Here is a 13,174-nt window from a genome sequence, read left to right as displayed (position 1 = left end):
GAAGCAGGTGCAGGTGGTAACTTCAATATAACAAACATGGAGGGATATAACGTAGGAGTAGAGTCTAGACATGAACAACAGAAACAACACTGTAACGTAGACGCTGGGAGTGGAGAAGCAGGTGCAGGTGGTAACTTCAATATAACAAACATGGAGGGATACAACGTAGGAGTAGAGTCTAGACATGAACAACAGAAACAACACTGCCAGGGGAAAAAACCTAATGGAGTGCCAGATAAAGGGGAGGTAATGAGTGAGGTAATGGAGTCCAGGTGTGCCTAATGTTGAAGCGTAGTGAGAAAAAAAATCTCAATTTAATAAATGTTATATTCAGGCTGTAACAGAAAATGGGGAAAAGGTCAAGGGCTGTGAATACTTTCTGAAGGCACTGTAACTGTCAGAGAGCAACACAGTGTCGTTGATCTGTTATGTTGTGTTATGTCAGATGTAAACACATCTAACCTTGACACTAAAACTCATCTGAATTTATATTGTGTACATTTTCATATGACATATGACATTTATCTGTCATTTTATATGTGGTGTATCCTTGTTGGTATTAAAGGAACAGATAGAGAATGCTACTCGTGCATATGTTTAAGATGCTGCCAGACAGCATATCCCATCCAGGCAATCGTATGGCCTAGGGCCAAACCTGAGATTCTGCAACAAACCTGATATTCAGGCAATGCTCATAATAATCTACATCATCATCTACACTGTTGAATCATAAAACCAATGTGGTGTGCTAGAGGAAATGTTGTCAGGGGATTGCAAGGAAGATGAATGGAAGCCAGAGACAGAGACAGAAAACTGAGATTGAGGTGGATTTATTGAAAGACTGTAAAGCTCCTCAAGGCCAAACTAGTGCTGGGGCTTTGCTGCAGTACATGGTGAATGCTAAGTGATCTTTTGAGCTCTGTCCAGAAACAACTGTATAGCAAAACATTCATACTTTTTCAATTGTTTTATTACCATGACTACAAGTATAATTGAAAGTTAATGATGGTCTAATTTAATGTACACTGAAATAATGGTCCTGTAAAATGTATGTTAACAGATATTGTGACATATAAGAGACATATGTAATAAACATTCAAATACTATGTGTCACACATATACTGTATGAGCATATAAGGTAACATATATTATGACATATAAAGGGCATTGTAACATATACGCAGGGAGTCAGGAAGCAGGTGCAGAAGGTGAGTTTAATAATAATGAACATGAAGATAATACAAAACAGGAGAAGTGTACTGAACGTAACCAAAACCAATACTGCCTGACTACTGAGGCTACAGAGGGCTATATGAAGGGAGAATAATCAGGGTGGTGATGAAGTCCAGATATGAGTAACGATGGGGAGCAGGTGTGCGCAATGTGGGTTGACAGGACCCATGGTTAGTAGACCAGCGACGTCGAGCGCCAGAGGGAGGGAGAAGGAGTAAGCACAACAGGCAAATTATATATATGTAATTCACATTTCAATACTACATGGGTCACACATTGAGTATATGATCATAAAAGTATTATATATATATGCACATATGTGTATACATAAGGCAGAAATATATGTCCCATATTTGAAAATGGCCAATTGTTGTATATTTCAACATACAGTGCCTCGAAAAGTATTCAGACCCATTTACTTTTTCCACATTTTGTTAGGTTTTATTTATTTACTTTTCTGCTCTTTTGCACACCAATATCTCTACCTGTACATGACCATCTGATCATTTATCACTCCAGTGTTAATCTGCAAAATTGTAATTATTCGCCTACCTCATGCCTTTTGCACACAATGTATATAGACTCCACTTTTTTTTTCCTATTGTGTTATTGAGTTGTTAGTTGTTTACTCCATGTGTAACTCTGTGTTGTTTGCTCACACTGCTATGCTTTATCTTGGCCAGGTCGCAGTTGCAAATGAGAACTTGTTCTCAACTAGCCTACCTGGTTAAATAAAGGTGAAATAAAATAAAGAAGGTTAAAGCCTTTTTCTAAAATGTATTAAAAAAAAATGTTTTCCCTTCATCAATCTGAAAACAATACCCCATAATGACAAAGCAAAAACAGGTTTTTAGAAAAGTTTGCTAATTTACATTTAAAAAAATAATGAAATCACATTTAAATAAGTATTCAGACCCTTTACTCAGTACTTTGTTCAAGCACTTTGGCAGCGATTATAGCCTCATGTCTTCTTGCTCCGGTCATCTTTGCCTCATTCCTGACTAGTTTCCAAGTCTCTGCCACTGAAAAACATCCCCACAGCATGATGCTGCCACCACCATGCTTCAACGTAGGGATCTTGCCAAGTTTCCTCCAGACGTGATACTTGGCATCCAGGCCAAAGAGTTCAATCTTGGTTTCATCAGACCAGAGAATCTTTAGGTGCTTTTTGGCAATCTCCAAGCGGGCTGTCATGTTCCTTTTACTAAGGAGTTGCTTCCGTCTGGCTACTCTACCATAAAAGCCTGATTGGTGGAGTGCTGCAGAGAGGGTTGTCATTCTGGAAGGTTCTGCCATCTCCATAGAGGAACTCTAGAGCACTGTCAGAGTGACCAGCGGGTTCTTGGTCACCTCGCTGACCAAGGCACTTCTCCCATGATTGCTCAGTTTGGCCGGGCGGTCAGCTCTAGGAAGAGTCTTGGTGGTTCCAAACTTCTTCCATTTAAGAATGATGAAGTCCACTGTATTTGTGGGGGCGTTCAATGCTGCAGAAATGTTTTGGTACCCTTCCCCAGATCTGTGCCTTGACACAATCCTGTCTGGGAGCTCTACAGATAATTATTTCGCCCTCATGGCTTGGTTTTTGCTCTGACATGAACTGTCAACTGCAGAACCTTATATAGACAGGTGTGTGCCTTTCCAAATCATGTAAAATCAATGGAATTGGCCACAGGTGGACTCTATAATCAAGTTGTAGAAACATCTCAAGTATGATCAATGGAATCAGAATGCACCTGAGCTCAATTTTCATTCTCATAGCAAAGGGTCTGAACACGTACGTACAGTTACATACGATTTGATTGGAGTCATTAAAACTCATTTGTCAGCCACTCCAAAAATGTCTTGTTAATTTTGGCAAGTAGGTTAGGACATCTACTTTGTGCATGACACAAGTCTTTTTCCCAACAATTGTTTAGAGACAGATAATTTCACTTATAATTCACTGTATCACAATTCCAGTGAGTCAGAAGTTTACATACACTAATGTTGGTATAAGTTAACTGTTCCTTTAAAGACATTGGAAAATTCCAGGAAATTATGTCATGGCTTTATAAGCTCCTGATAGGCCAATTGATCTCATTTGAGTCAATTGGAGGTGTAGCTGTGGATGTATTTCAAGGCCTACCTTCAAACTCAGTTCCTCTTTGTTTGACATCATGGGAAAATCAAAAGAAATCAGCCAAATCCTTGGAAGAAATTGTAGACCTCCACAAGTCTGGTTCATCCTTGGGAGCAATTTCCAAATGCCTGAAGGTACCACGTTCATCTGTACAAACAATAGTACGCAAGTATAAACACCATGGGACCACGCAGTTGTCATACCGCTCAGGAAGGAGACGCGTTCTGTCTCCTAGAGATGAACGTACTTTGGTGTGAAAAGTGCAAATCAATCTCAGAACAACAGCAAAGGACCTTGTGAAGATGCTGGAGGAAACAGGTGCAAAAGTATCTATATCCACAGTAAAACGAGTCCTATATCGACATAACCTGAAAGGCTGCTCAGCAAGGAAGAAGCCAGACTATGGTTTGTAACTGCACATGGGGACAAAGATTGTACTTTTTGGAGAAATGTCCACTGGTCTGATGAAACAAAAATGTAACTGTTTGGCCATAATGACCATTGTTATGTTTGGAGGACAAAGGGGGAGGCTTGCAAGCCGAAGAATACCATCCCAACCATCAAGCACGGGTGTGGCAGCATCATGTTGTGAGGGTGCTTTGCTGCAGGAGTGACTGGTGCACTTCGCAAAATATGTGGCACCATGAGGCAGGAAAATGATGTGGATATATTGAAGCAACATCTCAAGACATCAGTCAAGAAGTTAAAGCTTGGTTGCAAATGGGTCTTCCAAATGGACAATGACCCCAAGCATACTTCCAAAGTTGTGGGAAAATGGCTTAAGCACAACAAAGTCAAGGTATTGGAGTGACCATCATAAAGCCCTGACCTTAATCCCATAGAACATTTGTGGGCAATACTAAAACGGCGTGTGCGAGCAGAGAGGCCTGACTCAGTTACATTAGCTTTGTAAGCAGGAATGGGCCAAAATTCACCCAACTTATTGTGGGAAGCTTGTGGAAGGCTACCCGAAATGTTTGACCCAAGTTAAACAATTTAAGGCAATGCTACCAAATACTAATTGAGTGTATGTAAATGTGTGACCCACTGGGAATGTGATGAAAGAAATAAAATCTGAAATAAGCCATTCTACTATTTTTCTGACATTTCACATTCTTAAAATAAAGGTGTAATCCTAACTGACCTAAAACAGGGAATTGTTTGTTAGGATTAAATGTCAGGAATTGTGAAAAACTGAGATTAAATGTATTTGGCTAAGGTGTATGTAAACACCCACTTTGCAACTTTCGCTTTGTCGTTATGGGGTATTGTGTGAGGACATTGTTTAAAATGTAATCTATGTTAGAATAAGGCTGTAACTGTCACGTAGCTAAGAGTGGTGGGTGTGGAGTCAGGCGCAGAGAGCAGAGGGTTTGGGTTATTGTATTTATTCCGGACAGAACAAGGTCACGCCAACAACAACGGGTGACAAAATAAGACCCACCCAAAACAGGACACCAAAACAGTCCAACAAATAAATAAACGCAACCATCCACAAATAGAACAGAAAATAAGCCCGCACATAAGCAGGCGGGCATAGACGGTTTAAATAGCCCTGAACAAAACCCCAAACGAGAAACAGGTGAAGCCAATACAGACAAAACCAACAGAAAAGGAAAAGGGAGTCGGTGGCAGCTAGTAGACTGGTGACGACGACCACCGAGCACCGCCCGAACAGGAAGAGGAGCCACCTTCGGTGGAAGTCGCAACAGTACTCCCCCTCCTGACGCGTGTCTCCTGCAGCGTGCCAACATCAGCCTGGAGGGCGACCTGGAGGGCGAGGCGCAGGGTGATCCGGATGGAAGAGATGGAAATCCCTCAGCAGTGATGGATCCAAGATGTCCTCCACCGGTACCCAGCACCTCTCCTCCGGACCGTACCCCTCCCAGTCCACGAGGTACTGTAGGCCCCTCACCAGGCGTCTAGAGTCCAGAATGGAACGTACTGTGTACGCCGGGGATTCCTCAATGTCTCGAGGGGGCAGAGGGACCTCCGTCACCTCACCTTCCTGCAGGGGACCAGCTACCACCGGCCTGAGGAGAGATACATGAAACAAGGGGTTAACAACAACGGCTCTCCAGGTCTCCTTTGAGAGCTGCACTCACTCCTCCACCGCAGGAGCTTCGGTCTGGCTCTGATGCCACGGTGCCAGGACCAGCTGGGACCCCAACACACACTGGAAAGGTAACATGTTCGTGGAGGAGTGGCGGAGTGAGTTCTGAGCTAACTCTGCCCATGGGACGTACCTCTCCCATTCTCCTGGCCGGTCCTGGCAATATGACCGCAGAGACCTACCCACATCCTGGTTCACTCTCTCCACCTGTCCATTACTCTCAGGGTGGAAACCCGAGGTCAGGCTGACCGAGACCCTCAGACGCTCCATAAACTGGGGACCCCAATCAGAAACGATGTCCTCAGGCACCCCGTAGTGCCGAAAGACGTGGGTAAACAGGGCCTCCGCAGTCTGTAGGGCAACGGGAGGAGACGGCAGGACTTAGAAAACCGATCCACAACGACCAGGATCATAGTGTTCCCCTGAGACAGGGGAAGGTCGGTGAGAAAATCCACCGACAGATGAGACCACGGCCGTTGTGGAACGGGGAGGGGCTGTAACTTCCCTCTAGGCATGTGTCTAGGAGCCTTACTCTGAGCGCACACCGAACAGGAAACTAGCTACCCTCATCGTCCTTAGCTAAGGTAGGCCACCAGTACTTCCCCTAAGACACAGCACTGTCCTCTTAATACCTGGATGACCCAAAGAGGGTAGGGTATTGGCCCACCGAATCAATTGGTCACGAACACCAAGCGGCACATACTGAAGACTCACTGGACACTGTGGGGGCGCAGGTTCCAACCCGTAACGCCCGCTCGATGTCCGTGTCCATCTCCCATACCACCGGTGCCACCAGACACGAAGCTGGAAGGATGGGAGTAGGGTCGATGGACCGGTCCTCGGTGTCATAGAGACGGGACATAGGAGATGGTGAACCTAAATCTGGTGAAAAACATGGCCCACCTTGCCTGACGAGGATTCAGTCTCCCTGCTGCTCGGATATACTTTAGATTACGGTGGTCAGTCCAGATGATGAAAGGGTGCTTGGCCCCCTCAAGACAGTGTCTACACACCATCAGAGCTTTTACCACAGCTAGTCATAGTTTCGCTCCGCCGTACCGAGCTTTTTCGAAAAGAAAGCGCAGGGGTGGAGCTTCGGTGAAATGCCCGAGCGCTGTGATAGCACGGCTCCAACCCCAGCCTTGGACGTGTCCACCTCCACTATGAATGCCAAAGAGGAGTCAGAATAAGACAACAAAGGAGCGTCGGTAAACAGCGCCTTCAGACGGCAAAAAGCTCTGTTCGCCTCCGCGGACCACCTTAATCGCGCCGGCCACCCCTTCAGCAGTGAGGTAATGGGAGCCGCCACCTAGCCAAAACCCCGGATAAACCTCCAGTAGTAATTGGCAAACCATAAAAACTGCTGCACCTCCTTTACCGTGGTTGGAGTCAGCCAATTACGCCCGGCTGTAACGCGGTCTCACTCCATCACCACCCCAGAGGTGGAAATGCGATAACCCAGGAAGGAAATGACTTGATTGGAGAACACACATTTCTCAGCCTTGACATACAGGTCATGCTCCAGCCGTCGCCCAAGTACCTTGCGTACCAGAGACACATGCGCTGCGCGCGTGGCGGAATAGGTCAGGATATCGTCGATATATACCACCACGCCCTTCCCGTGCAGGTCTACGAAGGATTGAAAGACGGCTGGAGCATTCTTCAACCCATACGGCATGACATGACGAGGTTCTCATAATGGCCAAATGTGGTACTAAACGCGGTCTTCCACTCATCTCCCTCCCGGATACGCACCAAATTATACGAGCTCCTGAGGTCCAGTTTTGTGAAAAAGCACGCTCCGTGAAATGATTCCACCGCAGTAGCGATGAGAGGTAGGGGGTAACTAAACCCCACTGTGATGGAATTTAGACCTCTATAATCAATGCACGGACGCAGACCTCCCTCCTTCTTTTTCACAAAAAATAAACTTGAGGAGACGGGTGACGTGAAGGACAGAATGTACCCCTGTCCCAGAGTTTCAGTGATATATGTCTCCATAGCCACTGGCTCCTCCTGTGACAAGGGGGACACGTGACTCCTGGGAAGTGCTGCATTTACCTGGAGGTTAATCGCACAATCCCCTCGTCGATGAGGTGGTAATTGGGTCGCCCTCTTCTTTCAGAAGACGATAGCCAAATCGGCATATTCAGAGGGAATGCAAACAGTGGAAACCTAGTCTGGACTCTCCACCGCCGTGGCACTGATGGAAACCCCTCTACACCTACCTGAACAATCCTCTGACCACCTCTGGAGAGCCCCCTGTTTCCACGAAATCGTAGGATTGTGACTAGCCAGCCAGAGAATCCCCAGCACCACTGGAAACACAGGTGAATCAATAAGGAACAGACTAATCCGCTCCCTATGATCCCCCTGCGTTGCCATGTCTAGTGGAACTGTGGCCTCCCTTACCAGCCCTGACCCTAACGGTTGGCTATCTAGGGAGTGCACGGGGAAGGGTTGATCTATCAGCACCAGCAGAATCCCTAACCTACGTGCGAGTCCGCAATCCATAATGTTCCCAGCTGCGCCTGAATCGACTAGCGCCTTATGCTGGAGAGAGGGAGAAAACTCAGGGAAAGAGATTAGTTAAAACATGTGACCAACAGGGAGCTCTGGGCGAGTCTGGTGCTGACTCACCTGGGGTGACCGAGAAGTGCTCTGCCTGCCCTCTCGACTCCCAGACGAGCTCCTCCAGCACCGATCGGCAGTGTGTCCTCTCCGACCACAGCTGGTGCAGGAGGAGTCTCCTCCTCCGGTTCCCCTCGATGCGGCCCCTCCCTAACTCCATAGGTGCTAGGTGTTGGAGCGGGAGGGCCGGGAGGTGGAACTAACAGGACCCGTTCTGGATGCCCGCGGGCAGCCAGCAGGTTGTCCAGTCGTATCGACATGTCTATGAGCTCGTCGAGGGAGAGGGTGGCGTCCCGACAAGCTAGCTCCCTGCGGATATCTTCCAGGAGGCTACACCGGTAGTGGTCCATTAGTGGCCTGTTGTTCCAACCCGCTCCAGCGGCCAAGGTCCGAAACTCCAGCGCGAAGTTCAGCGCGCTCCTCGTCTCCTGCCTAAGGTGGAACAGCCATTCTCCCGCCACTCGGCCCTCTGCTGGGTGGTTGAACACGGCCCAGGAACCGGCGGGTGAACTCTGGGTAGTGGTCCCTTGCGGTGTCCGGACTATTCCAAACTGCGTTAGCCCACTCCAGGGCTCTACCCATCAGAAAGGAGACGAGGACCCTCACGCTCTCTTCACCAGAGTGAGTCGGGCGAACGGTAGCCAGGTATAGCTCTAGCTGGAGTAAAAATCCCTTGCACCCAGCCGCCGCTCCATCGTACTCCCTCGGGGGCGCGAGACGAAGAGCGCTGGATCCGGACGCCGCCGGAGGAGTCGTTTGAGTTGACGAAGGAGGAGCTGGAGGCGAGGTAGGGAGACCACTCATCTCCATAGATGGGAGCAGCTGCTCCTGGGTGCAGAAACGTAACAACATTTTGAAAAGTCAAGGGGTCTGAATGCTTTCCGAAGGCACTGTATACAGTATGTGAGATATAAGTACTTATACAGTATGTAGTTATAGTACCTTCACACCTCTTGACTGGATTCAATTTTAGATTGTTTCCCCCTGTCCTACACACAATAGACCATAATGTTAAACTGGAATTATGTTTTTAGAAAGGACAATAACCTAAAACACAAGGCCAAATCTACACTGGAGTTGCTTACTAAGAGGACAGTGACAGTTTTGATTGAAATCTACTTGAAAATCTATAGCAAGACCGGAAAATAGTTGTCTAGCAATGGTCAACATTCAATTTGACAGAGCTTGAGGAATTTTGAAAACAATAATGGGCAAATGATGCACAATCCAGCTGTGGAAAACTATTAGAGACTTACCGAGAAAGATTCACTGCTGTAATTGCTCCCAAAGATGCTTCTAAAAAGTATTGACTAAGGGGTGTGAATACTTGGTCAATTAAATATTTCTGTATTACATTTGAATGAAACTGGCAATCAATTCTAAAGACATGTTTTTACTTTGTTATGATTGTGTATTGTGTGTCGATGGGCGGAAAAATATCAATTTCTAATTCAGGCTGTAACACAACAAAATGTGGAATAATTCAAGCGCTATTAATACTTTCTGAAGGCACTGTATATGTGTGGTTCATATATAAGCATCTGCTAACACTAAATATGTCAATATAAAGCATATAAGTAACATAGATATGTTGCCATATATTAGTTTTCTGTATACTGTAGGTAAGTTTACAATTTTCATTTAGAAAATAAAGACAAATGGCATGGACAAAATAATTGGCACCAAGCTAATACTTGGTTGCACAGCTTTTGACCAGGATAACTGGCAACAAATCCTTCTTGTAGCCATCAATGAGCTTGCTGCACCCCACTGGGTACAGATGTCAGTTCGACATTGGTCTAGTTGTCAAGTAACGTGAATTCATTACGATTTTTTTTTCACCATGTCATTGGATTTGTTAAAAGTTGGCTGAAAAAAAAAATGAAATTCCCTTACGTTGACTTTTTTCAAATACAATCAGTTTTCTACGTTGATTCAAAGTCATCAAATTGAATTGTTTTGTTGAAATGATGTGGCAACAACATTGATTCAACCTGTTTTTTCTCAGTGGGACCTTTCTACTGGCAATGTAAAAAGGTGTTTAATTGTAGGGAGGGAAGTTATTTTACCTTGAATGATTCATTTGGTCATTGGTAAACAAAGGAAGACACCACTGCTTAACAGCACAACAGAAAGCCTGATTGAACTTCACAAAAACCAACCTAAACCAACCTAAACCTTGGGAAAATGTTCTGTGGACCAATGAAACAACATTAGATCAGCGCTGTGTTTACCGACGACCAAATTAAGCACTCAATTAAAATAACACCCTCCCTACAATCAAACATGGGTGAGGTTTGATAATGCTGTGGGGTTTGAACATGCATAAGCCATCATGAAATCCGGAGATGATCAAGTGTTTTGGAGTCTATGTTCAAAACGGAGTCCGGTAAAGGTTGTGTGCCTTCCAGTAGGACAACGACCCCAAATACAAATGGAAAAGCACCCAAGATTGGTTCAAGAAAAATGCTGGACTGTTCTAGAGTGGCCAGCAAAGAGTCCAGATATGAATCACATTCAAAACCTATGGCGAGATCTGAAAACCGTGCCAATAAGTTCTTCCATGCCATTTGTGTTAATTTTCTGTAGAGAGATTGAACAGTGGCTAACACGAGGCTACAGAGAAGATGGTGAGAAGCACAAATTAAATCAAATTTGCTTTTGCATTGATAGAAAATGACACAAAAAGAGACTGCATATTGACTGTCTCCAATGCACCGACAGTATTTTATTTATTTAACTAGGCAAGAACAAATTCCTTCTTGTTCAGGGGCAGAACGACAGATTTTTACTTTGTCATCTCGGGGATTTGATATAGCAAACTTTCGGGTACTGGCCCAACCCTCTAATCACTAGGCTACCTGCCGCCCCTTATAATATAATAGTATAATAGTATAATATTCATCACAATTCCTATATTCTGTTTACATCAGTTTCCTGCAAGCTTTCGCTGTTCACAGCGACCAATAAGACATTTCCCTATGTAAATGTATGTTTTTCGGCTGTCCCCATAGGAAAACCCTTTTTAGGTTCCAGGTAGAACCCTCTGAGGAAAGGGTTTTAAATGGAACAAAAACGGGTTATACCTAGAAGCAAAACGGGTTCTTCAAAGGATTATCCTGTGGGGACAGCTGAAAATCCCTTTCGAGTTCTATTTCACACCTTTTTCTCGAAGAGTGCATGAACACAATGGCGTAAAATGTGGCTGTCTATTCTAGTATTATTTATGATATTCATGTTGATACTGTATCTATGGTACCATGTATTTTTCCAATAGGATTATAAGCTAAATGAATCAAACCTTTCCCCCTTTTCCCACCTGTCTATCCTTGACACAGACAGCCCAGTAGGCTGCACAAGTGACTTAATATGCACTTCATGGTTGACAATTCAAAAGAGATTGATGTATTTGGTCTGCACGAAACGATGAGTCATACAGCAAAACACATTCACAAACAGCAGGCGTTTCACAGTATGGTGCTGTCTGAGACATGTGTAATATGCAAATGTTATCAAACGTTTACAATATAAACTATGCCTATTCCATATAAAGTGCTCACAATTACATATTATTTGATAACATTGAAAGGATATCTATTTGTTTTAATCCATGTCAGTTCAAAGGAATAAAAGCGTGACCAGTAACCTTAAGAGGCTAATGATGTTCCTGTAACAGGATAGGTGTTAGTTCACTCCTCTATAGTCACTGATGACCTGTAATCCCCAGGTGCATATGCCTTTACACTCGTATAAAAAAAGGGTTCTTTGACTATCCCCACAAGAGAACCCTTTTGGGTTCCATGTAGAACCCTCTGTGGAAAGGGTCCTTCATGGAACCAAAAGGGTTCTTCAAAGGGTTTTCCTGTGGGGAAAGTCAAATAAACCTTTTAGGTTCTAGAGGGCACCTTTTTCGAAGAGTATACATGAACTCAGCTCATACGGGAGGACAGCCTGCATGCACAAAGAAGAAGACTAATAAAGTGTAGAGATATTCTGCTACTGGCTTTACTGTGTCTGGAAAATATAAATATAAAGGACACGGGATGTTGCATGATATGAAGTCAATAAAAACATGAAAGGTACTGCATTTGGAAATGAAAGGACAGACAGTATTCATATTCATATTATGAATCAAATCAACCTGGACTCGAAGGTAGACCTAAAATAGTAAACATAAATCTGTCTCCCCCCATTTTGTATGATATGTTTGGTATGGTACGTATTAATTTGTAGTCCATCTTCCATTTCATATGATATTTTACGAATTGCAAAAAGGTTTTAACCGTCGAGGCAATTTCTGCATCCCTGAAGAAATCGAATTAGCTTAATAAAAAAATCACCATCAAAATCTGTCTCTTTAAGCATGACCTCCATCTCTGCAGTGGAAGGTGACCTGAGCTACAGCGGTGTTTGTCAGACCATGAGACATCCCGAAAACTGGTCTGCTCATGTTTATAGCGTCCAAATGATTTGGTCTACATTCTAATATGACCACTCTAAGGAAATAACATGTAAATTGCATTCAGAAAGTATTCAGACCGCTTGACTTTTTCCACATTTTGTTATGTTACAGCCTTATTTTAAAATAGATTAAATACAAATTCATCAATCTACACACAATACCCCATAATGACAAAGTGAAAACAGGTTTTCATAAATGTTTGCAAATGTATAAAAATAAAAACAGAAATACCTTATTTATGTAAGTATTCAGACCCTTTGCTATGAGACTTTAAATTGAGCCTAGGTGCATCCTGTTTCCAATGATCATCCTTGGAGATGTTTCTACAACTTGATTATAGAGTCCACCTGTGGTAAATTCAATTGATTGGACATGATTTGGCAAGGCAAACACCTGTCTATATAAGGTCCCAGAGTTGACAATACATGTCAGAGCAAAAACCAAGCTATGAGGTTGAAAGAATTGTCTGTAGAGCTCAGAGGCAGGATTGTGTTAAGGCACAGATTTGGGGAAGAGTACCAAAATAATTCTGCAGCATTGAAGGTCCCCAAGAACACAGTGGCCTCCATCATTCTTAAATGGAATTAGTTTGTAACCACCAAGACTCTTCCTAGAG

The sequence above is a fragment of the Oncorhynchus keta genome, chromosome 28 (genome assembly GCF_023373465.1).
Source record: "Oncorhynchus keta strain PuntledgeMale-10-30-2019 chromosome 28, Oket_V2, whole genome shotgun sequence".
NCBI lineage: Eukaryota > Metazoa > Chordata > Actinopteri > Salmoniformes > Salmonidae > Oncorhynchus > Oncorhynchus keta.
Note: the sequence above shows the minus strand (reverse complement) of the source record.